This window comes from Zalophus californianus, chromosome 6 (assembly GCF_009762305.2).
Source record: "Zalophus californianus isolate mZalCal1 chromosome 6, mZalCal1.pri.v2, whole genome shotgun sequence".
Taxonomy (NCBI): domain Eukaryota; kingdom Metazoa; phylum Chordata; class Mammalia; order Carnivora; family Otariidae; genus Zalophus; species Zalophus californianus.
This window is the reverse complement of record NC_045600.1, coordinates 104,717,098-104,740,378: the sequence shown is the minus strand read 5'-3', so window position 1 is coordinate 104,740,378 and position 23,281 is coordinate 104,717,098. Positions and strand designations below refer to the sequence as shown.

Here is a 23,281-nt window from a genome sequence, read left to right as displayed (position 1 = left end):
TTTAGATACTATGTCTAAAAAGTAGAAACTGAGGAAAACAGTATTTATGCCTGGAAATAAGCATACCTGTTTCTGCCAGGCCATTAGGGTGGGGATCTGAATCAATCTAGGGCATAGGTGAGCTGGGTTTGGTCTTATTGTTTTTGTTAGCTTCAGTGCATCACAGCTTCAAATTCTTCCAGTGCTAAACTGACAATACCTTGTGTTTTAATGTGAGGAATGGATTACTGGAGAATTTCTCTGAAAGTTCTTGCTTCATCCTCAGTTTTTAGTAGGTCTTTATTTATATATATATTTTTTTAAGATTTATTTGAGAGAGAGGGAGAGAGAATCCTCAAGTAGACTCCCCACTGAGCAGGGAGTCCAAAGGCAGGGCTTGATCCCAGGACCCTGAGATAATGACCTGAGCCAAAATTAAGAGCCGCTTAAGTGACTGTGTCACCCAGGCACCCCACAGCAGGTCTTCTTTTTTTAAAATTTTTTTATTGTTATGTTAATCACCATATATTACATAATTTGTTTTGGTGTACTGTTCCATGATTCATTGTTTGTTCATAACACCCAGTGCTCCATGCAGAATGTGCCCTCCTCAATACCCATCACCAGGCTAACCCATCCCCCCACTCTCTCCCCTCCAGAAACCTCAGTTTGTTTTTCAGAGTCCATCATCTCTCCTGGTTCGTCTCCCCCTCTGACTTACTCCCCTTCATTCTTCCTCTCCTGCTATCTTATTCTTTTTCTTTTTTCTTAAAATATGTCCCACAGCAGGTCTTCTATACCTGTGCATAGAGCAGGTGTCTTCGTGTTCCTGCCCCCACCCCAAGTGGTAGACTAATGTTGCTTGTTACTTGGTGAAAGACTAGGGGTGGGAACAAGATTCTCTTGCTCCAGGTGTGGCCTTAGGCAGGCCCTGTACAGCTGAACCCCCAGGGGCACAAAACCTGTTTCCTACTCAGTGCAAGATCTATATAGCTCAGACAAGTTTCCTACAACGCTTCTGTCCCTACCCCTTGCACTGACCCCTTGCCCTTCCCATGGGGCAACTGAACTCTGCCGACTCTGCCTTGTATTCTGAGAAGTTCTTGGGCAGGAGGAAGCAAAGGGCAAGGATTTTGGTTAATTTACTAATGTATCCCTGTTTGGCACATAGCAGGCACTCAATAAATGTGATTAATTAACTTTATGTTGCAATAAATATGCAAACACACACACAGCTTAAAATAACCTTACTAACGGTATTGAACTTCTTTTGTAAAAAAACTGGTTGCAACCAACTTAATTGATTTTATAACCCACAAATGAGTCAAATCTGCAATCATGAGGAGGGTGGGGACTTACACAAAAGAAGTACCGTGTCAGTACAGCCATGTGCAGAGTAAGGCACTCAAGAAAGATACAAATCCCAGAGATGAACATACTGAAGAGATGTCTGTGTTTCTGTCTTTGGTTGCCCTTATGATTGTCTCCTGAAACCTTACAATAGCTCCCCATTGACTTTTGTTAGAGTGGATTTCTTGCCCTTACAACCCAATTATTCCTAATACAACCTTAATCCAATATGTATCATTCAATTTTTTGCTTTTATTTTTTTATTTTTCTCCTGGCCACAAAGCAATGCTAGCAAATTCACGTAATTGTGGTATCTTGCCCAACAACAAATTCCTGACAACCATCCTTTGGTGGCCCTTCAATGCTATTCAGCAATCAACTTCTTTGTTTCTGCACAACTCCTATCCTGAATCTGTCAAACTTTCCAACCAAGTTGAAACTCTCAAAACCATCCCCAGTACTCCCAATCCACCCTCAGCAAATGACTTTGCCACCAAAATGAGACTAAGATTTATCTGTCCTGGGCTCCCTCAAATTTCTATTCTTTAATTCAAAGGTCCTTTGTAAAAAAATTTTTTTCACCTCTTTTCTCTGCCTCCCTCCTATCTTAGAGGAAGATTTAAACCTTCCTTTGATGTGGCTAAATCTTTCTAAGCTTTATTCTTTTATGTTCTGTTTATTTTTATTTTTTAAATTTTTTTTAAAAATTTCATTTGTGAGAGAGACAGAGAGAGCACCAGTGGGGGTAGGGGGAGAAGGAGAGGGACAAGCAAACTCCCTGCTGAGCCCAGAGCCTGATGCTCCATCCCAGGATGCTGAGATCATGACCTGAGCCAAAGTCAGATGCTTTAACTGACTGAGCCACCCAGGGGCCCCTTATGTTCTTTTTAAGTTATTTTTATTATATTTCAAACATAAAAATAAAGATCATAAATACCTCTGTACCCATCAACTAGCTTTGTTGAATCCTAGTATTATGTCATATTATTTCAGACATCTCTTTTTTAAAAATTATTAACATTATAGATTGAGGCCTCCTACGTACCCTTTCCTCATCCTGTTCCCCCCTTCTGCTCCCAAGGGAAACCATTATAATGAATTCAGGATTTATCATTGTCAAGCACAGATTTTAAGCATTTACTACATATTTCTATATCCATAAACATTATATATTATTTGTTTTCCAAGATATATTTCTTAATATTTTTGACCTCTCCACATTTTCTCCAATGAACATGTTATTAAAGAAAAATATTCTCTACTTAAAAATAGCAATCTTTTTCTTTGCCTCCACCTTCTAAGTACTGAGATTTCTAAATGAGTAATCTATACTTGCTACTGCCACTTCCTTACTACCTACTTTTCCTATATCCATTATGTCGACTCTTTAAATGGAGAGTGGGTGATAAAGACAATAGATCAGAAATTAAGCCATAGGATAAAAGTTGGATCTTTACCTTAACCATATACAAAAATTAATTCAAAATAGATCAAAGGAGCGCCTGGGTGGCTCAGTTGGTTAAGCAGCTGCCTTCGGCTCAGGTCATGATCCTGGGGTCCTGGGATCAAGCCTCACGTCCGGTTCCCTGCTCAGCAGAGAGCCTGCTTCTCCCTCTCCCTCTGCCTGCCACTCTGCCTACTTGTGCTCTATCTCTCTGTCAAATAAATAAATAAAATCTTAAAAAAAAATACAATAAAAAATAAAACTATTAACACTCTTTGAAGAAAACACAGGGGACATTGGATTTGGCAATGACTTCTTGGCTGACAACAAAAACGCAGGCAACAAAAGATAAAATAGATAAATTGGACTTGATCAAATTTAGAAACTTTTGCACATCAAGAGGTGAAAAGACCTATAGAGACCTATATAAACCTATAGAAAAGACCAACCTATAGAATGGGAGAAAATACTTACAGATCATAGATTTAATAAGGGATTAATATCCAGTTATGCTAAGAACTCCTATAATTCAACAACAAAAAACCCAATGCAATTCAAAAATGGGCAAAAGATTTGAATAAATACCTCTCCAAAGAAGATATATGAAGGACAATAAGGATATGAAAAGATGCTCAACATCACTAGCCATTAGGGAAATGTAAATCAAAACCACAATTAGGTACTACTTGATACTCATCAGGATCTAGGACTACTATTATAAAACAAAAAAAACAAAACAAGACAATAACAGACAATAACAAATGTTGGTGAGAATGTGGAGAAATTAGAACCTTTGTGTGTTGGTAGGAATACAAATGATGCAGCTCCTATGGAAAACAATATGGCAATTGCTCAAAAAAATTAAACACTGAATTACCATATGAGTCAGCAATTCCACTTCTGGGTATATACCCCCAAAGAATTTAAAGCAGGAACTTAAGCAAATATTTGCACATATATGTTCATAACAGCATTATTTACAGCAGCCAAAAAGTGGAAGCAACCTTTCTTCAAAAGATGAACAGATAAACAAAATGTGGTATAAACCTATAATGAAATATTATACCTTAAAAAGGCATATTTTTTATTAAAAATGTATATATATATTATTATAGCCATAAAAAGTAAATTCTGACACATGCTACAATGTGAATGAAACTTGAGGACTTTATGTTAAGTAAAAAAAGCCAGTTACAAAAAGACAAATATTGTATGATTCCACTTATATATGAGGTACCTAGATTGGTCAAATTCATAGAGATAGAAAGTAGAATCGTAGCTGTCAGTGACAAAGGAAGAATGGATTGGGGAATTGTTTAATGGATATATCAGTTTCAGTTTTACACAATGAAAACAGTTCTGGAGACTGCACGCCAATGTCAATGTACCCAACACTACTGATTTGTTTACTTAAAAATGGTTAGGATGATAAAATTCATGTCATATATATTTTATCACAATTTTTTTAAGTAACAAAAAAAAAAAGAGTAAACTCTGGAACCAGGTTACCTGGCTTTGAATCTTGGCTTTGCCCCCTCCTAGCTACCGGACCTTGGGTAAATTACCTAAGTGCTCTTTACCTCATTTCCTCAGCTATAGATGGGATGACATTTACAGTACCTACGTCATCAATTTGTTGAGATGATTACATTACTAAATATATATATAAGCTTCTTTTCATTTTTTCATTTTTTTTTAAGATTTTATGTATTTATTTGACAGAGAGAGACACAGAGGGAGAGGGAACACAAGCAGGGGCAATGGGAGAAGGAGAAGCAGGCTTCCCACCAAGCAGGGAGCCCAATGCGGGGCACGATCCCAGGACCCTGGGATCATAACCTGAGCCGAAGGCAGACGCTCAACGACTGAGCCACCCAGGCGCCCCATATATATAAGCTTCTTTTCAATTAGCAATAATCGCGCCTCGGGTAAACCACATCGGCTACGATACTGCCACTGCGCAAAGCTATATATATATAAACTTCCTACAACAGTCCTAGCACACAGTGAGTACTATTTTTAAGGGTCTGTTATTATTATTAGATTCAGCATTTTGAAAAGATAATTTAATGTGGAATTCAGGCCTATGGGCAAAATTGAGTTTCTCCTCTGCAAAATTGAATAAGACAATTCATATGCTGTTTTCAGGTGAACTCCTGATATAAAGCAGCACTACCACTTACACAAACTGAGAAAGATTTCCATATATCTTATTTTTTCAAAGATTTCATTTATAATTTTGGGTATTTCTTCTGAGTTTGCTTTAGTAGATGTGCAGAATGTTCTAAGAATTTTTTTTTTTTAAAGATTTTATTTATTTCACAGAGAGAGAGAGACAGCGAGAGAGGGAACACAAGCAGGGGGAGTGGGAGGGAGAAGCAGGCCTCCCCACAGAGCAGGCAGTCCGATGCGGGGCTCAATTCCAGGACCCTGGGATCATGACCTGATCCGAAGGAAGCCGCCCAACGACTGAACCACCCAGGCGCCCCCGTTCTAAGAATTTCTGTTCAGAGGTTCTAAGCAGTGCTATTTACTGGGCACATTTACCCAATGTCTATTGATTCATCAATCTGTAATGAAAAGCATGGATTTAATAGCCATCTGGTGTAGTGCTGTTTCTATGGCATCAGATGTTTTACAATGTCCAAAGTAGAATTATTCAAAAGTGGCACCTTTTCTGTTTCTTCGCTAATCTCGAACATAATACTGACCATTTCTAAGCAAAATGGTAAAATGAACAATTCTACAACTGTGTAGAATTTCCTATTTTGTGTTTGTAAATGTTGAAAAAATTCAAATTTTGGGGACGCCTGGGTGGTTCAGTAGGTTAAGCGTCTGCCTTCGGCTCAGGTCATGTTCCCAGGGTCTTAGGATGGAGTCCAATATTTTGCTCAGTGGGGGGCCTGCTTCTCCCTCTGCCTGCCACTTCCCCTGCTTGTGTGCACGCACTCTCTCTCTAACAAATAAAATCTTAAAAAAAAAAAAGAAGAACATATGTTTTAAAAAATTCTAATTTTTTTTTCCTGTGAAAATGGGATATTTTGTGGTGAGGGATCAGTGTATAGTCTGCTGGGAACTGTCTATTCTGCAAACTCTTCCTTGCAAATAAGACAATTAGGTTAGAGAAGATAATCATTTGGGAATACCTATCTAAACTTGAGATAATCCTCATCAGAGGATCATCACTGACTGAATAATTATTAACCTATTTTCCTACTACTTGGTTTATGATGTGAATCTGATGACTTTCCAGCTTTAATCAAATAGTCTACAGGGGTCTTAAAAACAGCGTACTTCCTATACACCCACACCATCCCTTCTCTACCTAATTTTTCTCCAAAGCCCTGTTCACTATAAATAGCTAGACAGACAGATTTTTATGCCTAATATTTATTGTGCATTTCTCCCACTAGAATGTAACAAAACAGGGATTTTTGACTCTTTGTTCACTGGTGCAACCCCAGTACCAGAACAGTGCCTGGTACCTGGTCAGCACTCATTCTCACTCACTAAGTATTTGTCCAATGAATGAACTGTAAGTGGCTTTACAAATGGCCAGAGGTAATGCCATTATCCTCTGCTGTATCTTGGTTTTATGAAGTGCTTTTTTTGAGCTAGAGCCAAATTTTATTGTTCTTTAGAGCTCAGGACCTTCTTTCTAAATTTTCAAAAACCCAGAAGGCAAAACAGCCTTGTTTACCATCTGCCATGCCAATTCTACATATGATTATTACTGCAACTATGTTCATCCACTTCATATTCATGGTTCACACTTCAATCCTAACATGCATACAGAGGCCTATAAAGATAAGGCTTTCAAATATCCAGAAAACTACACAAGCAAAAAATCCAGGTTATGTGGATTGTATGCTTAACTGCCTAAAATTGAGTAAGGTAAGTGCAAATCAACACCAAACTGTTTATGTAGAAAATCCTAGGAAATCTACAACAAAATACACAAAAAACAGAGAAATGAACGAAATGACTTTGATGTTAAGGTCATATACAATATTCAATTGCATTTCTATATGCAAAAAAAATGGAAAATGAAATTTTAAAAAACACGATTTACAAGAGCATCAAAAAACACGAACAATTAGGGGCACCTGTTAGAACATGTGAATCTTGATCTCAGGGTCATGAGTCCAAGCCCCATGTTGGGCATGAATCCTACTTAAATAAATAAATAAATAAATAAATAAGATAGCTTAAAAAAAGAAAAAACGTGAAAAATTAAAATCATAATGAGATACACCTCACACCTACTAGGATGCTACAATGAAAAAGACAGACAATATCAAGTTTTGGCAAGGATTTGCAGTAACTAGAACTCTCATACATTGCTGGTGACGGTGTAAAATGGTGCAGCCACTTAGGGAAAGAGTTTGCCAGTTTCTTACAAAGTTAAATATATACTTATATAACCCAGAATTCCACTCTTAGGTATATATTCAAGAAAAATGAAACCTAATGTCCATGAAAAGCAATGTATATATAGATAGTCACAGATTTATAAAGGCCCAATACTAAAAATAACCCAAATTTCCTTCAACTGGGGAATAAACAAATTGTGGTATATCCATATAATAAAATAGTACTCAACAATAAAAGAAAGAAACAACTATTACATGCAACAACATGGACAATTTTCAAAGATGTTATACTGAGAAAAAGCTGGAAACAAAAGAATAGATAATGTGTGATTCTTTTTATACAAAATCCTAGAACAGGTAAAACTAGATTAGTTTTACAGGTAAAATCAGATTAGTGCAGCAGATGAGTGGTTGGCTGCAATGGGGTGGTGAGAGGAGGCTGAATGTAAAGGGACACAAAGGAACTTTGTGGGAAACCAACTAAATTATTCTACATCTTAGTTTGGGTGATGGTTAAACAGGTGCATGCATTTGTCAAAAATCATCAATCTGTACATTTAAAATGTGTTTCTTTTATTGTATGTATATTATACTCAATAAGTTGATTTTTAAAAATCCTGATTATCTGGATCCTCTTTTCGGCAAACAACCCTTTTCTCCTCCTTGCTTTTATCAAGCAGATCTGGTTGCAAAATAAAGGGCTGAAAGTACCTCCTAGAGACACAAAGGCTTCAAGAAGGAAGTAGGTTTCTACTCTCACTAATCCTGGTAAGTAGCCAGTCTTAATCTCTTTTACCTGCTAATCAGAATGGCAGAAATCACAAGTACACAGTTCTCTCATAATAGGGAAATCACAGCTTTCTGCAACTATTCAACAGCTGGCGGCAACCTTTAAGTATGCCCACACACCTACAACGTGATGGGCCAACAGCAGAGGACAAAGCGCTAACAGGCAATCTGGAGACTGAAAACCAAATGCCCTTTAACGACCAATGCCCTATATTCCTAGCTCATGGCTTTCATGCTAGACTGGTAAGAAGGGGTTTGTTTGCTGACAGCTTAGAGGATTTATGAGAAGGGATTAGTCCTGGCAGTGCTGTTGTGAAAACTCTGAGCAAAGTCTGACAGTAACCCATGGCCTTCCTGGAAAGGGGTTTCAGATGAAGCTGTTGAAGGAACAAGTCTTCATTACGAACAAAAAAGAATGCTGCCTGCTGTTTTCAAAACATAAGCAAAACCAGCCTGAAAAGAGAACTTCCAACCTCAGCATCGTCTGTTTGGTTGACAAGAATTACCTTAATCAACATTCTGCATGAATCTGGATACCAAAAACCAGTGAATGTATAAAGCACATCAAACTATATTCCAACAGGAATTCTTTGATTTTGTTGGATTTTGGTCTAACATTACTTAGAATGAATGAGTCCAGAGCTCAAGTTGAAAACCTTTCTGTTCCACTGAAATTTTTTTTCTTTTTAACACAAATTAGATTCAGTCAATTAGCATTTACGGAGCAGGTACTTGGAACCAGTGCTGTTTTAAGTAATATGGAGCCTAAATAAAGATGACACAACACTGTCCTCCAGAAGATCTTACAGTCTGGGTGGAAAATAGTAAGAATTAAATTATGTAGCTTGATGTGTAAATGCTATGACACAAATATATATGAGGTCTTCAGAAACAAAGCTTCCCAGAGCAAAGGTGGAATAAGTTTTGGTAAGTTTTGCTTTTGATCAAGTTAACTGATCAAAAATGGAAGAGGCAGAGAAAAAAGTATATACAAAGTATATACAAAAAAAAGTATATACAAAAATGTTCTAGGCAGAGAAAAAAGTATATACAAAGGCACAATGATGTATGAAACAAGAGAAGGTACAAAACCTCATGGCATGTCTAGGGGATTGAGTACTTTATATGGCTGAAAAAAAAGGAGTGATAGATGAAGCTAAGAAAAAGCAGACTGGAATGGGTTTCTGAAGGACTGTTTCTTAAAATTAGGGAAATGAAATTTAATCTAGAATGTTATGGGAAATAATTAAAATATTTTATGTTAGGAGTCTGATGTCATGTTGTCAATTTAGAAAGATAACCTGGCAGGCAAAGTAGAGAATGGTCTGGAGAGATACTAACCCAGAAGCAGGGAGATGGACTGGGAAGTAACTGGGATGATGCAGGTAGTAAGTGATAAGGTCCAACTTAAAGCAGAGAAGTGGAGATGGAGAGGAGGAGAAAGGATCCTTTTAAGAGTAATCATTCACAGAGCTTAGGACTTCTGGAGAAGTAAAAAAGAGAGTCTAGGACAATTTTCTGTTTCACCTTCAGCAATGAGTGGATGGTCCATTAAACATCACCAAGCCATGGAATATCAATAGACCATCAGGTTTAGGTAGAAAGATAAGAACTATTTTAGACAAGCTGATTAAAATATGAGTACTGGTCTGCAGTGCACAGAACCTTGAAAGGTGACAATCTTTAAATCTTATTTTAGTATTACACAGCTGAAGATCTATTTGATGATAGGAGAAATAACACACAGAGAAATCTTCAGTCATAAAGGAAATTCCAGGAAAAAAAGTTTAAATCTCACAGTTGAACTGAGAAGTTATCATTTCTGCCTCCCTCTCTCACAATAACTACTTGCAAAACAATTCTATTTATTCTAAAATAATATTTTAAATTTTGCCCAAGAGGCCAAATATTTTAAGGCAAGTTCAAAGTTTGAGAAAGAAGGGCACCTGGCTGGCTCCATTAGTAGAGCATACAACTCTTGACCCTGGGATCGTGAGTTTGAGCTCTACAATGCTGGATGTAGACATTACTTAAAAATAATAATAATACAATAATAATAATAAAAGTTTGAGAAAGATTGGTTTTAGACCATTTTCTAAGCTTCCCTACTCTCACACAGCATAGAAAATATATACTGGGGAGCAGGTTCTGGTTCACCCTTCTCAAAAGGACCCACTTAAACTGAAGAGAAGTCTCAGTTCACTAAATAGTAAGACCTAACAGGCAAGGGCAAAGAGGAGAGATTCCACCTGGATAACAATTCCCTTTCCATAAAAATCATTTATAGTCCCATTGCAACACATCTGAAATGTTCCTCTCTGCCAGTTTTTCTCCTTCTAGGAAAATGCAACACTTTTCCATTTTTTCTGTATGTTCTATTTGGTAGAAAAGAGGAAGGGGACAACAAATGGATTTTATTTTCCTGCTAGACTCGAGTTTTTCATCTACATCTAAAAAACCTGTATGTTTTCAGAGGCACCTGGGTGGCTCAGTTGGTTAGGCCTCTGCCTTCGGCTCAGGTCATGATCTCGGGGTCCTGGGATTGAGCCCCATGGGCTCCCTGCTCAGTGGGGAGTCTGCTTCTCCCTCTGCCCCTCCCCCCACTCATGCTCTCTCCCGCTCTTGGTTTCTCTCTCAAAATAAATAAAATCTTTTTAAAATATAAAAATTAAAAACCTATATATTTTCATAATGATTAATGGCCTATTCTGGATTACTGAACACAAAGTTATCAACAACTGACACAAAGAAAAGAGGTATCAGTGCCCCAATGCTTTAAATTAGAGTCTCAACCAGCCCTTTTTCTCTCCAGCCTTCAAATCCTCACGAAGTCCTGCCTACTCCTACTTTGCCAGGAACACAAAGTTTAAGAAACAGAAGATGAGGATGAGGGAAATGGGAGAAAATAATCTTTTTTCTACTGTATTACAGGGCACAGGAAAGATGCAGAAAGCTAGTATCATAAGCCAGCTGGTATTAAAAATCCTCTTTATAGAAAAAATTTTAAGAAATTAAACTCTGATTCTTGCCTATAGCCAATGTACTAATTTATTAATAAATGATATTTTAAACCAGTCTAAAAAGCCTTAAATATATTGATCAAAAGTCACCAAAATTTCCAAAATTTTAAAATGCCAAGATGATAGTATCTTATGTTATATGCTGACAGCCAAGTCTCTTAGCTTAGAGATCTAACAGTAGATCCCAACATACTATTTGAACATCTCAACATTAGAAGTATTTCTAAAGGAAATTTAACCCATCTGAAAATTTTTTTACCCTCCTAATGTAAAAAGGAAGTAGATTAACCTAACCAGAACACTACAGTATGCATTCTCAGTGAGAACAATATTGTGCCTGAGGAGGCTAAAAGAAAAAAAAAAAAGATACTATCACCGGTTTGTGTTACAGATATAAAGTATACTTTGGTATAAAATTTCATGGGAAGGCAACTAGGGAAAAAATGTCTCAAAAAAATCCTTACAAAACAATCATGAAGAAAAAGTGAGAAAAACTGTTCAAGATCAAGGGTTGACAAATCTTTTCTGCAAAGGGTCAAATAGTAAATATTTTAGGGTCTGAATTCTGTACAGTCACTATGCAACTATGCAATCATAGCATGAAAATAGCCACAGCTGATATATAAAGAAACCAGCATGGCTGTGTTCCAATAAAACTTTATTCATGGACAATAAAATTTGAATTTCATGTAATTTTTACATAAAATATTGTTCTTCTTTTAATGTTTTCAATCATTTAAAAATGTAAAAATCAACCCAAATGTCCATCAAATGACAAACAAATAAAATGTATACTCATATAATGGAATATTATTTGGCAATAAAAAGGAATGAAGTATTGAATCATGCTATAAAATGAATGACCTTGAAAACATTATGCTAAGTGGAAGAAGCTAGAGACAAAAGACCACATATTTATTGTATAATTCCATTTAAATAAAATGTCCAGAATAGGAAAGTAGATTAGTGGTTAGCTTGGACTAGGGGTAGGGGGAGAAGTGAAAGCTCACAAGGTTTCTTTTTAGGATGATAAAATTAGATAGTGGTAAACTACTCAACTCTGTGAATATACTAAAAACCACTGAACTTCATGCTTTAAATCAGTGAAATTTATGGTATTTGAATTGCATTTCAATAAAGCAGCTTTTTTTTAAAATTTATTTGAGAGAGAGAGAGCACAAGCGGGGGGAGGCAAAGGGAGAGGGAGAAGCAGGCTCCCCGCTGAGCAGAGAGCGCGATGCAGGACTCAATCCCAGGACCCTAGGATCAAGACCTGAGCTGAAGGCAGATGCTTAACCGACCGAGCCACCCAGTCGCCCCAATAAAGCAGCTTTTTAAAAAAAGATTAAAACGATTCTTAGCTCATAGACTATATAAAAACGGAGGTGACCTTGATTTGGCCTGCAGTCTGTAGTTTGACAACCCCTGATACATCAGTTCAGCAACTATGATCTTAAAGGAGGAGAGTACGAACATCCTAGGAGTTGAACGCTGATTAAAAGAGAAAAGATTTTTCACAGCCCTGTAGGAAAAGCAAATGTTACTTATAGCCAATATGCCAAAAAAACTGCTATCTAAGCTACCACGCACACTCACTAAACCAAACCAGATCAGGATCATCATTGGTAGTGGTGGTGAAGTAGGTTGTTAAGACAGACTGATTGTTGGGCCTCACTCCTAGAGTTTCTGAGATGGGCAGGTCTGAGATGAAGACAAAACTTGCATTTCTAACAGATTTCCATATGATGCTGCTACTGCTGATATGGGATCACATTCTGAGGATCCCTGATGTAAACTTACAACTGTAACTAGTGAAATATATATTATATAATATATATTATACACACACACACACACAAACTGTAGTCATATTTCAATCATAGATCAGATTATTTGAGAAAAAGTGAAGATATACCTTGTCTCACTCACTCCAGTGGGTATTGGGCTTTGGTTCCTAAAGGAGTATAACAAATATTTTCTTTCAATGTACAATGTGGCTGTATGTAGTTATAAAACCTCCTCCTCCTTCCCTAAAACTGAAGTTGACTATTTAGAAACCATCAGAGTCTTACGTACATTTTTTTTTAGACACAAGTACACAGACAAAATTCTCAGTGGTTTTTAGAGGTTCACTAACATCATTTGCAATGGAAGTCTAAAGAGAAAAGGAGGTAAAACAAAAACAACCTAGACCAGTGAATCATAACCCTATAGTGTTTACTTAGAGCGCCTGACATGACTTTATTTATAGAAACAAGAACCTAGAGTTAAGACCCAGTTGGGGAATTCTATCAAATACCTCATAGCTTTCCACCTTCCTCCACCACCACAGAGTTATTAAAAAGCATTAACAGAACCATCCATGTAGAAGAATTCTGAATAATTTATGTAGATACTCTGTCCTCAGGAAGGGAGAACACTTGACTCCCTACTCTGCAAGTGTGGGCCACACATGGTGACTTCCCTCCAAAGAGTAGAATAAAGGGCAGGGAGGAGAGTAACTTTATAGTAGATAAACCTGACAAACACTATCTCAAGTGAACAAAGTCATGATCAACAATGATAAATCACATAAACAGTATATACCTTTAAAGTAATGGGAGGAACATGTTACTTTATCATACATAGTTCTTCTTCCCCAAACCCAGACCTGCAGGCTAATCAAGAACAAAACAGGGGCGCCTGGGTGGCTCAGTTGGTTAAGTGACTGCCTTCGGCTCAGGTCATGATCCTGGAGTCCCGGGATCGAGTCCCGCATCGGGCTCCCTGCTCAGCAGGGAGTCTGCTTCTCCCTCTGCCTCTCCCCCCTCTCATGTGCTCTCTCTCTCTCTCATTCTCTCTCAAATAAATAAAATCTTTAAAAAAATAAAAAAAAGAAAACATCTCAGAGTTGTGAGTTCAAGCTCCACAGTGAATGCAGATATTACTTATAAAAAATAAAAAAATAAAAAAGAGCAAAACATTAAATACCAATTGAGGGGCATTCCACAAAATATCTGACCACTATGCCTCCAAACTGTCAATGTCTACAACTTCAAATCTGATTCCAAGTACATATTCTAATAAATGTATTCTGTAACCCCGCCCCCAAAAAAACCCTGTAAATTTGTCAAGTTCATCAAAAATAAGGAAAGTCTGAGAAACTGTCAAGGCCAAGAGGAATTTCTGGAGACATGATAACTAAATGTAATGTGGTCTGCTGGATGGGATCTTGAAATGGAAGAAAGACATCTGGCAAAAATTAAGGAAATCTGAACAAAGTATGGAAGTTAGTTAATAATAATGTCTTAACACTGGTTCAATAATAGTAACAAATGTACCACACTAATAATTAGTAAGATGTTAGTAAGAGGGGAATCTGGGTGTGGGGACATATGGGAACTCTGTAATATTGTTTCAATTTTTCTGTAAATCTAAAACTGTTCTAAAGTCTAACTCCCACCCCCAAAATAGTAAAATAGCACAATTCCAGGCCAGAGCTAGTGAACTGTTGGAAATCACTAGACCCCCAAACAAAACACATCTGACCGGGGCGCCTGGGTGGCTCAGTCGTTAAGCATCTGCCTTCGGCTCAGGTCATGATCCCAGGGTCCTGGGATCAAGCCCCGCATCAGGTTCCCTGCTCCGCGGGGAAGCCTGCTTCTCCCTCTCCCACTCCCCCCGCTTGTGTTCCTGCTCTTACTATCTCTCTCTCTCTGTCAAATAAATAAATAAAATCTTTAAAAAAAAAAACAAACCACACATCTGACCAAGGTATCTTAAATCTTTTCGAACGAACAAAAACCGAACATACCAGGCCAGCTACACAATACAGTGTCCATGATAACTCTGAACTATAGAAAATCTTAATTCTTTCAATTCCTTCCAAGGTGCACTTAAAGGAAATAATTCATTAAATCTTAAAAAAATTTTTTTATATAGCCCAATTACGTGCCAGACACTGGAGATGCAGAGATGAATGAGTCCCTTATCAAACAGCTCATAGATGAGGTTTGGAGAGGTTGGGGAAGGTAGATAATCAGACATAAAAACAGAAATTACAACAGAATAAAGCAAATCAGTGATCTAATAAAGTCTGCAAAATAATCATGGGAGGAAAGAAAAAGGATACTCAATTTGCATCTATTTGCTGGAGAAGAACAAGCCTCAAGTAAGTTTTACTTTTATCTGGACAAAGTCAGTTATGAAACTCTATTTAGAAAACAAAAAGCTCCAAATGCTCCATGAGGCCTAAAATACCTGAAGGACAAATGGGTTATTGGTTATCAAGAGGTTTTAGGGAGTGTGATTCTCAAAGTATAGGTGCACCTGGATGGTTCAGTTAGTTAAGCGTCTAACTCTTGATTTCGGCTCAGGTCATGATCTCAGGGTTGGGCTCTGCACTGGGCGTGGAGCTTGCTTCAGATTTTCTTTCTCCCTCTCCTCCTAACCCTCCCCCTGAGCTCGCTTGCTCACTTTGTCTCTAAAAAAAAAAAAAAAAAATCACAAATCAAAGATTTTTAAAAATTAAAAAGAGAGAGAACAGCTAAATCTCCCTGCCCCTTAAAGAACTATTGATAACCTTCAGTGATTTTGAAAAAGAACTTCTGCAAAAATAAATGCCTACATATTCTTCCACAGGCCGACTTGTAACACTCTCAGTTATACACAGTCATGAGATTACAAAGAGTGAAAGCACACACTTTTCTGGTCTACTTAAATATATAATCCTAACATCCTCCCTTCCTTTTTTTTTACTTCCTATTTTTGGCTGATATGAAGCAGAGGTATCTAAATATTATCAAAAGTCCTCAGTGAAAATAATTAACAATTACATTTTCCTGACTGACTCGTACCTTTCTGAACATTTCTTCTTTCTACCCAAATCCTATACTCACTACGAGTCCCACTTTCTCTATAAATCTGTTTCTAAATATTCTTCCACGGATTTTTGCTTATTTATATCACTTATAATCTGTGTAATATAAGCTATCACGTTTCTGTATAATACAGATCTAGTATTTCAAGAGTTTTGTCTCAAAACTCTCAAAATTAGTTGCTTACAGAAACTAATTCTGGCTAATTTAACCAAAAGATGAAAGGTTAATGGGTGACTGATATAACTCCCCGGAAGTCTGGAGAATTAGAAAATAAGCAAGCACAGGAAGAAGCTATACAACCAGAACCACTTACAAAATCATGCTACATTATCAGTCTGGTAAGGATAGTGCTGCCTCCACCACTGAACCATTGATGTCTCTGGAGACTGGATGGTGCTGTCATCACAACCACTATAAATAATTTTCCATTGTCCCTTGGCATCAGAGACATGAAAATATCAGGGATGATATATGTGGTTAGTGAAGCTTGGGTCAAGGTCTCAAACTCATTGCTAAGACAGGTAGTAAAGTAAGCATCCGGCATTTTCTGATTTTATAGTAGACATTAAACTCATAAGGTAAGGAATTCCCTCAAAAGGCAGTGGCTCAGATAATTGGTAGGAAAAAAGAAAAAGACATTATATGTTCATTACACATATTGAATTATTCCATCTTCCAAAGTGTTAAAGGTGTGTCTATGTAAAATACTACATTCTAAATAAAAGCACAGTATCCTAGAAGAAAGCAAAAAAATTATATTTAATCAAAATAACAAAGAGTATAAAAAGAAATAATAGCAATTATTGTTATATATGGATGGAGATATCTGACCTTTCTCAGTAACTTAAATCTAAATCTAAATCTAAATCTATAAATACCTGGCTGGCTCAGTTAATAGAGCATGCGACTCCTGACCTCAGGGTTATTAAGTTCAAGCCCCACACTGGGTGGAGAGATTACTTAAAAATAAAATCTTAAAAAATATAAATACTGTTATCTAGTCAAATTAGCAGAAATTGTATCTGAATAGAAGAGGGATAAACAATTCTGTGCTAAAATGGAGAAGACAGATTTGGTAAAAACTCTAGCAGTTCTCTCATATTTTCATCCAATATTTTTTTTTCATCCATCATTTTAAAAGATTTGCATATCAGACACTGGGGATACATACAGAAGCTTAGAGTCTAATTAACAGAAAACAGACATGAAAACAACCGAATGTAATAAAATGTTATTGGATGCTAAATACCGCCATGAGTGGTTCAAAGGGAAGATGCCATTGTGGGGGTGGGGTAGAATGACATAAAGTCAAAAAGGCTTTGTTGAAGAGGTGTTCTTGAAAGATAAGATAAATAGCACAGAAAAAAAGGCAGGGAGAGGAAGAAGAACAAATAAAATTAAAATACCACCCTAATACAAGATAGCCCTACTTCCATTTATCATTCCAAACACTGTTTTAAAACAGAGGTGAAAATAATAAAAGTTTATATGAAAATTGATATGTTATATCAAAAACAAGACAGGAGATGTCACTCATGTTTATTTTCCTAAACAAACGCAGGGGCACCTGGGTGGCAGAGTCAGTTAACGCCTCAGACTCTTGGTATCTGCTCAGCTCGTGACCTCAGGGTCATGAGAATGAGCCCGACCCCCCTTCCCTGGCCCCACATTAGCTTGGAGTCCACTTGAGATTCTTTCTCCCTCTCTTTTTGCCCCTCCCACATGTGCTCTCTCTGTGAAATAAATTAAAAAAAAAAAAAAAAAAGTGTAGCGCCTGGGTGGGTCAGTCGGTTGAGGGTCTGCCTTAGGCTCAGGTCATGATTCCAGAGTCCCAGCACTGAGCCCCGTATCAGGCTCCCCGGCTCCCGGCTCACCAAGGAGCATGCTTCTCCTTCTGACCCTCCCCCTTCTCAAATAAATAAATAAATAAAACCTTAAAAGAAAAGGGAAATGCAAAATATGTCTATGGTAGTTTGAAAGAAAAAAAGTCACAAACTCTTCCCTTCCCTGAACCCACCCACTTTGTAATTCTCTCATCAAGAGATAGAATTTGACTTATTTACCACTTGATTCTGAGCTGGCCTTGTGACTTGCTTTGGCCAACATAAAGTGGAGAAAGCAAAACAGTGCCAGTTTTCTGCCTCAGCTTCAAGAGGCCTGGCACACACCCCACACTTCCCCTTGAGGAGGGAGACCACCATGTGAATAACCCTTATAGCCTGTAAGAGAATGCAAAACCACATGGAGAAGGTGGCTCAGCAGTCTCACCCAAGGCAAGCCAAATCTGGTGCAGATCACCGGAACCATTTAGCAAAATCCAGCCTAAATTGCTAACCCCCAGAATAAAAAAAAGCTAAGTAAATAGTTGTTTTAAGCCATTAAATTGACCTGCTTGTATATAGCAACAGCTAACTGAGGTAATGGGTTTGGTTAAATTTCTAAATTAAAAGGTGTATATTCACCATTATGAAATTTCTAAAGTAGAGATGATAAATATTAATTGTCAGATTTCCTCATCAGTATATTTGAGAAAATGTCCATAGCCACTGCAATATTAAGAAAAACAGGGTGAGAAATGCTCTGAAAACTATAAATGCTCAAATACTCAACAACAGTAGAATGGTTAAATACACTGTGGTATATTCTCTCACAACGGACTATTTCAGAGCAATGAAAGTGAACAAACTACAACTACATGCAATTAGGTATGACTCTCACAGGCTTAACAGTGTATAACTCCCCATTTGCATAAAAATTAAAAACAGGCAAAAAATTCTTGTATGCTGTTAGAAGTGAGCATAGTGGTTAGCCTTAGGGGGCTTATGACTAGAAGGCAGCACAGGGAAGTTTCCAGAGTCTAGTAATGTTCTGTTTCTTGATCTGGGTTCTGGTTACATGGGTGTGTTCAGACTGTGAAAACTCAGAGCTGTAAGCTTATGACTAGTACACTTTTTGTACGTATAATAAAACTTTTTTTAAGGGGTGCCTGGCTGGCTCAGTCAGAAGAGCATGCAATTCTTGACCTCAGGGTCATGAGTTTGAGCCCCACACTGGGTGTAGAGATTACTAAAAAAAAAAAAAAAAAAAGCTTAAAAATAAAAAGTATATATTACTCGATATAGTTGATAGTTACTACCTTAACTTATTTATATATATTGTTTTACTCCCAAAATATTATTAAAAAACTTCAAACATATGACAAAAATAGAATAGTATATATTGCTGTACTTTGATTAGCATCTCTGATTTTTTTAAGATTTTATTTATTTGAGATAGAGAGTGAGAGAGAGAGAGAGAGCAGGAGCCAGGGGGTGGGGGGGGTAGGCAGTGGGACAGGGAGAAGCAGACTCCCTGCCGAACAGGGAGCCCGACTTGGGGCTGGATCCCAGGACCCTGGGGATCATGACTTGAGCCGAAGGCAGACACTTAACTGACTGAGCCACCCAGGCGCCCCTCTACTAAGCTCAAGACTTCTTCTTAGTGGGGCGCCTGGGTGGCTCAGTCGTTAAGCGTCTGCCTGCGGCTCAGGTCATGATCCCAGGGTCCTGGGATCCAGCCCCGCATCGGGCTCCCTGCTCGGCGGGAAGCCTGCTTCTCTCTCTCCCTCTCCCCCTACTTGTGTTCCCTCTCTCGCTCTCTCCCTGTCAAATAAATAAATAAAATCTTAAAAAAAAAAAAAAGGCTTCTTCTTAGTCAAAATATACAGCTAATTTCTTTTTTTTACCCCTAACCCACTCCTTCCTAGAATAAACATAACCATCTATCAAACCTAAACAATTCTGGGAGAAAAATCAGGAAAACAAAAACAAGCACGGTTTAAGGGCATTTGTATATGACGTCTCCTGTAGCTCTCACTGGAAACAGTCTTTTGCCCTATTTGCTATTTCCTTGAAGCCATTAACTGATATATGTAGGCTGGGGATTGGGTTTGGGGCAGCTCACTTACACATAATCAAAAGTAGTTTTTTTTTGTTTTTTTTTTTTAGATTTTATTTATTTATTTGACAGAGAGAGAGACAGCGAGAGCAGGAACACAAGCAGGGAGAGTGGGAGAGGGAGAAGCAGGCTCCCCGTGGAGCAGGGAGCCCGATGCGGGACTCGATCCCAGGACCCTGGGATCATGACCTGAGCCGAAGGCAGATACTTAACAACTGAGCCACCCAGGTGCCCTCAAAAGTAGTTTTTCCCTTAAAGTTGAACAATCTAAAATGCAAAGCATCCAGCTAGACTTTGGAGTCAGATGTTTTAAGAAAAACTGAGAAAAGAGGACAGTGATTTTGTTGTTTTTTTTTTTAAAGATTTATTTATTTGAGAGAGAGAGAGAGAGAGAGTGTGTATGAATGGGGGGAGGGGCAGAGGGAGAGAATCTTCAAGCAGACTCCCCACTAGGTGGAGAGCCTAATGTGGGGCTTGATCCCACAACCCATGAGATCATGACCTGAGCCAAAACCAAGAGTCAGATGCTCAACTGACTGAGCCACCCAGGTGCCCCTGCGGTCAGTGATCAAAAACTGAGTATAACAGGCATCTTTCCTAGAGCAGGCATCTGGGGGACTCTCCCTCAGGAAAATCCCAACGCGCAAATTCAAAAGAACCAATTTCATTTGCATTATTTCCTTTACATATATTCACTCAATATTCATATATATATATATATTCATATATATTCTGAATTTCATTATTACTGTTCCAAAGGTTATCATTCCCTGAGTTTTCTTCATTTACTCAAACACTCATGCACTTTTGGATGAAAAAATGTGAGACAGTACTGAAAAGACTGGTTTAAACCACCAACGTCAATGCAAACACCTACAGAGCATCTAATGATGTAGTCTACAGCATCATGTTTTTATACTACTGTTATTCAAGGGAAAAAGCGAGCCAATGATGTCACACTTGTGAAGTTTATATAGGTCCCAATATTTCTCTTTTTTTGTTTTAAATTGGATGAGAACAGAAAACAATCTCCATCTGTTAAGCACATAACTGACATAAGACTCTAGACTTGAGTAAATGAAAAAATACACCATGGTCTTAGGTGGTAAACCAATATCATATAATGACAATTAAGTTGTTTATTACATTATTATAAAGATCATTTCTCCTTCAAGGCTATAAAGTCAATGTAATCTCAATCACTAGCTGAACTGGATTTGGGGAAGAACATAAGAAAATATTTTTAAAGCTAGTCTAGAAAGAAGGACTATGAGGACAACTTTGCCCTGTTACAATAGCCTAACTCTTACATGGCACTGACTATCTTACATAGCATTTAAAGAGCTTTACATGTATTAATGCATTAATCCTCACGTTAACCCTAAAATTTATATAATATTATAATCCTCATTTTGCAGATGATACTGAGGTCTAGAGAATTTAAGTAACTCACACTAAGTCATCTAGCTGGTAAATGATAGAGCTAGCATTCAACTAGGCAACTAGAGTTAGACTCTTAACTATCACGCTATGCCTCCTCCTAGACACTACAATGTCTCAGAGACCCACAACAGATCATTAAAAAGTATAATATGATGATGCAATAGATGACTGGACAGACAAGATGGGCCAGAAACAGACCCAAATATATATATAACAATTTGATTATGATAAAGATGGCATCTCAAATCAATGAAAAACTATGAATAACATTCAGTAATTTAGTAAATGCTGAGAGGACAACTGACTCTCCAATAGGGTTAAAATAAATGTACGTATTTTAGATTCTGATAGCACATCAAAATAAGTATCAGATAGTTAAAAAACTCAATTTAAGGGGCACCCGGGTAGTTCAGTTGGTTAAGTGTCCAACTCGATTTCAGCTCAGGTCATGATCTCAGGGTCGTGTTGGGCTTGTACTGGGTGTAGAGCCTGCCTAAGATTCTCTTTCTCTGGGGCGCCTGGGTGGCTCAGTCGTTAAGCGTCTGCCTTCGGCTCAGGGTCCTGGGATCGAGCCCCACATCGGGCTCCCTGCTCCGCGGGTAGCCTGCTTCTCCCTCTCCCACTGCCCCTCCCTCTGCTTGTGCTCTCTCTCTGTCAAATAAATAAATAAAATCTTTAAAAAAAAAAAGATTCTCTTTCTCTCCCTCTGCCCCTCCCTCTGCTCTCTCGCTCTCTTTCAAATAAATAAATCTTAAAAAAAAATAACTAAATTTAAAATCAAAATATTTAAAGAAAAAAATAGAGGTTAATATTTTCATAATCTTGAGGCAAGGGAGTTCTTTTTAAATTAGAAATGAAATTCAGAAGTCATAAAAAAAAATACCAACAGATTTCATTAAATACAAGCGTTTATAAGACCAAAACACATAGTAAACTTAAAAGATGCCTGTTGTCCCCATAGGGCAATTACTATCAAAATCCTAGCAAGGTTTTTTATAGATATAGATAAACTAATTCTAAAATTTATACATAAAGGCATTAGCCTAAGAATAACTAAAACAATCTTGAAAAAGTAAAATAAAGGGAGAGGAATCACAGTACCCTATATTAAAGCTTATTAAATAGCCACAGTAATCAAGGCAATGCGGTACTGGCAGAGGGAAAGACACACAGATCAATAGAAAGAGCAGAGAACCCAGAAATAGGTGCAAGTTTGCTCAAATGATTTTTGACAAAGTTGCAAAAGCCTTTTTAACAAATGGCACTGGAGCAACTGGATATCTATAGGTTCACACACACAAAGTGAACCTCAACCCGAACCTCACACCTTCTATAAAAATTAACTCAAAATGGATCACAAACTTAAGTGTAAAACATAAAGTTACCAAAGTTTCAGAAGAAACAGGAGAAAGTCTTCAGGATCTAGGATTAGACAAAGAGTTCTTGTGAGGACCTAATACCAAAAAACATGATCTATAAAAGGAAAAAATGGTAACTGCCTCATCAAAACTAAAAATATTTGCATTGTGAAAGCTCATGTAAAGAGGATAAAAAAATAGGGTGCCTGGGTGGCTCAGATGGTTAAGCGTCTGCCTTCGGCTCAGGTCATGATCCCGGAGTCCTGGGATCGAGTCCCGCATCGGGCTCCCTGCTCCTCGGGAGCCTGCTTCTCCCTCTGCCTCTCTCTCTCTCTGTCTCTCATGAATAAATAAATAAAAATCTTAAAAAAAAAAAAAAGAGGATAAAAAAATAAGCTACAGACTGGAAGAAAATATTTGCAACCATACATCTCACAAAGGACTGGATATAGGATATATAAAAAACCCTAAAAAAAAGAGAAAAAAACAATTAGAAAATGAGCAAAAGGCATTCAGAGACTTCACTGAAGAGGATATAGAGACAGTGCACCTGGGTGACTCAGTCGCGTAAGCATCTGCCTTCGGCTCAGGTCATCATCCCAGGGTCCTGGGATGGAGCTCCATTGTTGGGCTCTCTGCTCAGCAGGGAGTCAGCTTCTCCCTCTCCCTCTACTCCTCCCCACTGCTGTGTTCTCTCTCTCAAATAAATGAATAAAAAAATTTTTTTAAA

General features: G+C 37.7%; 1 protein-coding gene and 1 pseudogene across 2 annotated transcripts in view; both read right to left on the bottom strand.

Moving 5' to 3' along the window:
• The window catches only part of ZNF609 (zinc finger protein 609), a 210,677-nt gene that overhangs the window by 124,087 nt on the left and 63,309 nt on the right, over positions 1–23,281 (bottom strand). The window lies entirely within an intron of this gene.
• LOC113910838 lies at positions 4,617–4,741 on the bottom strand (annotated as a pseudogene).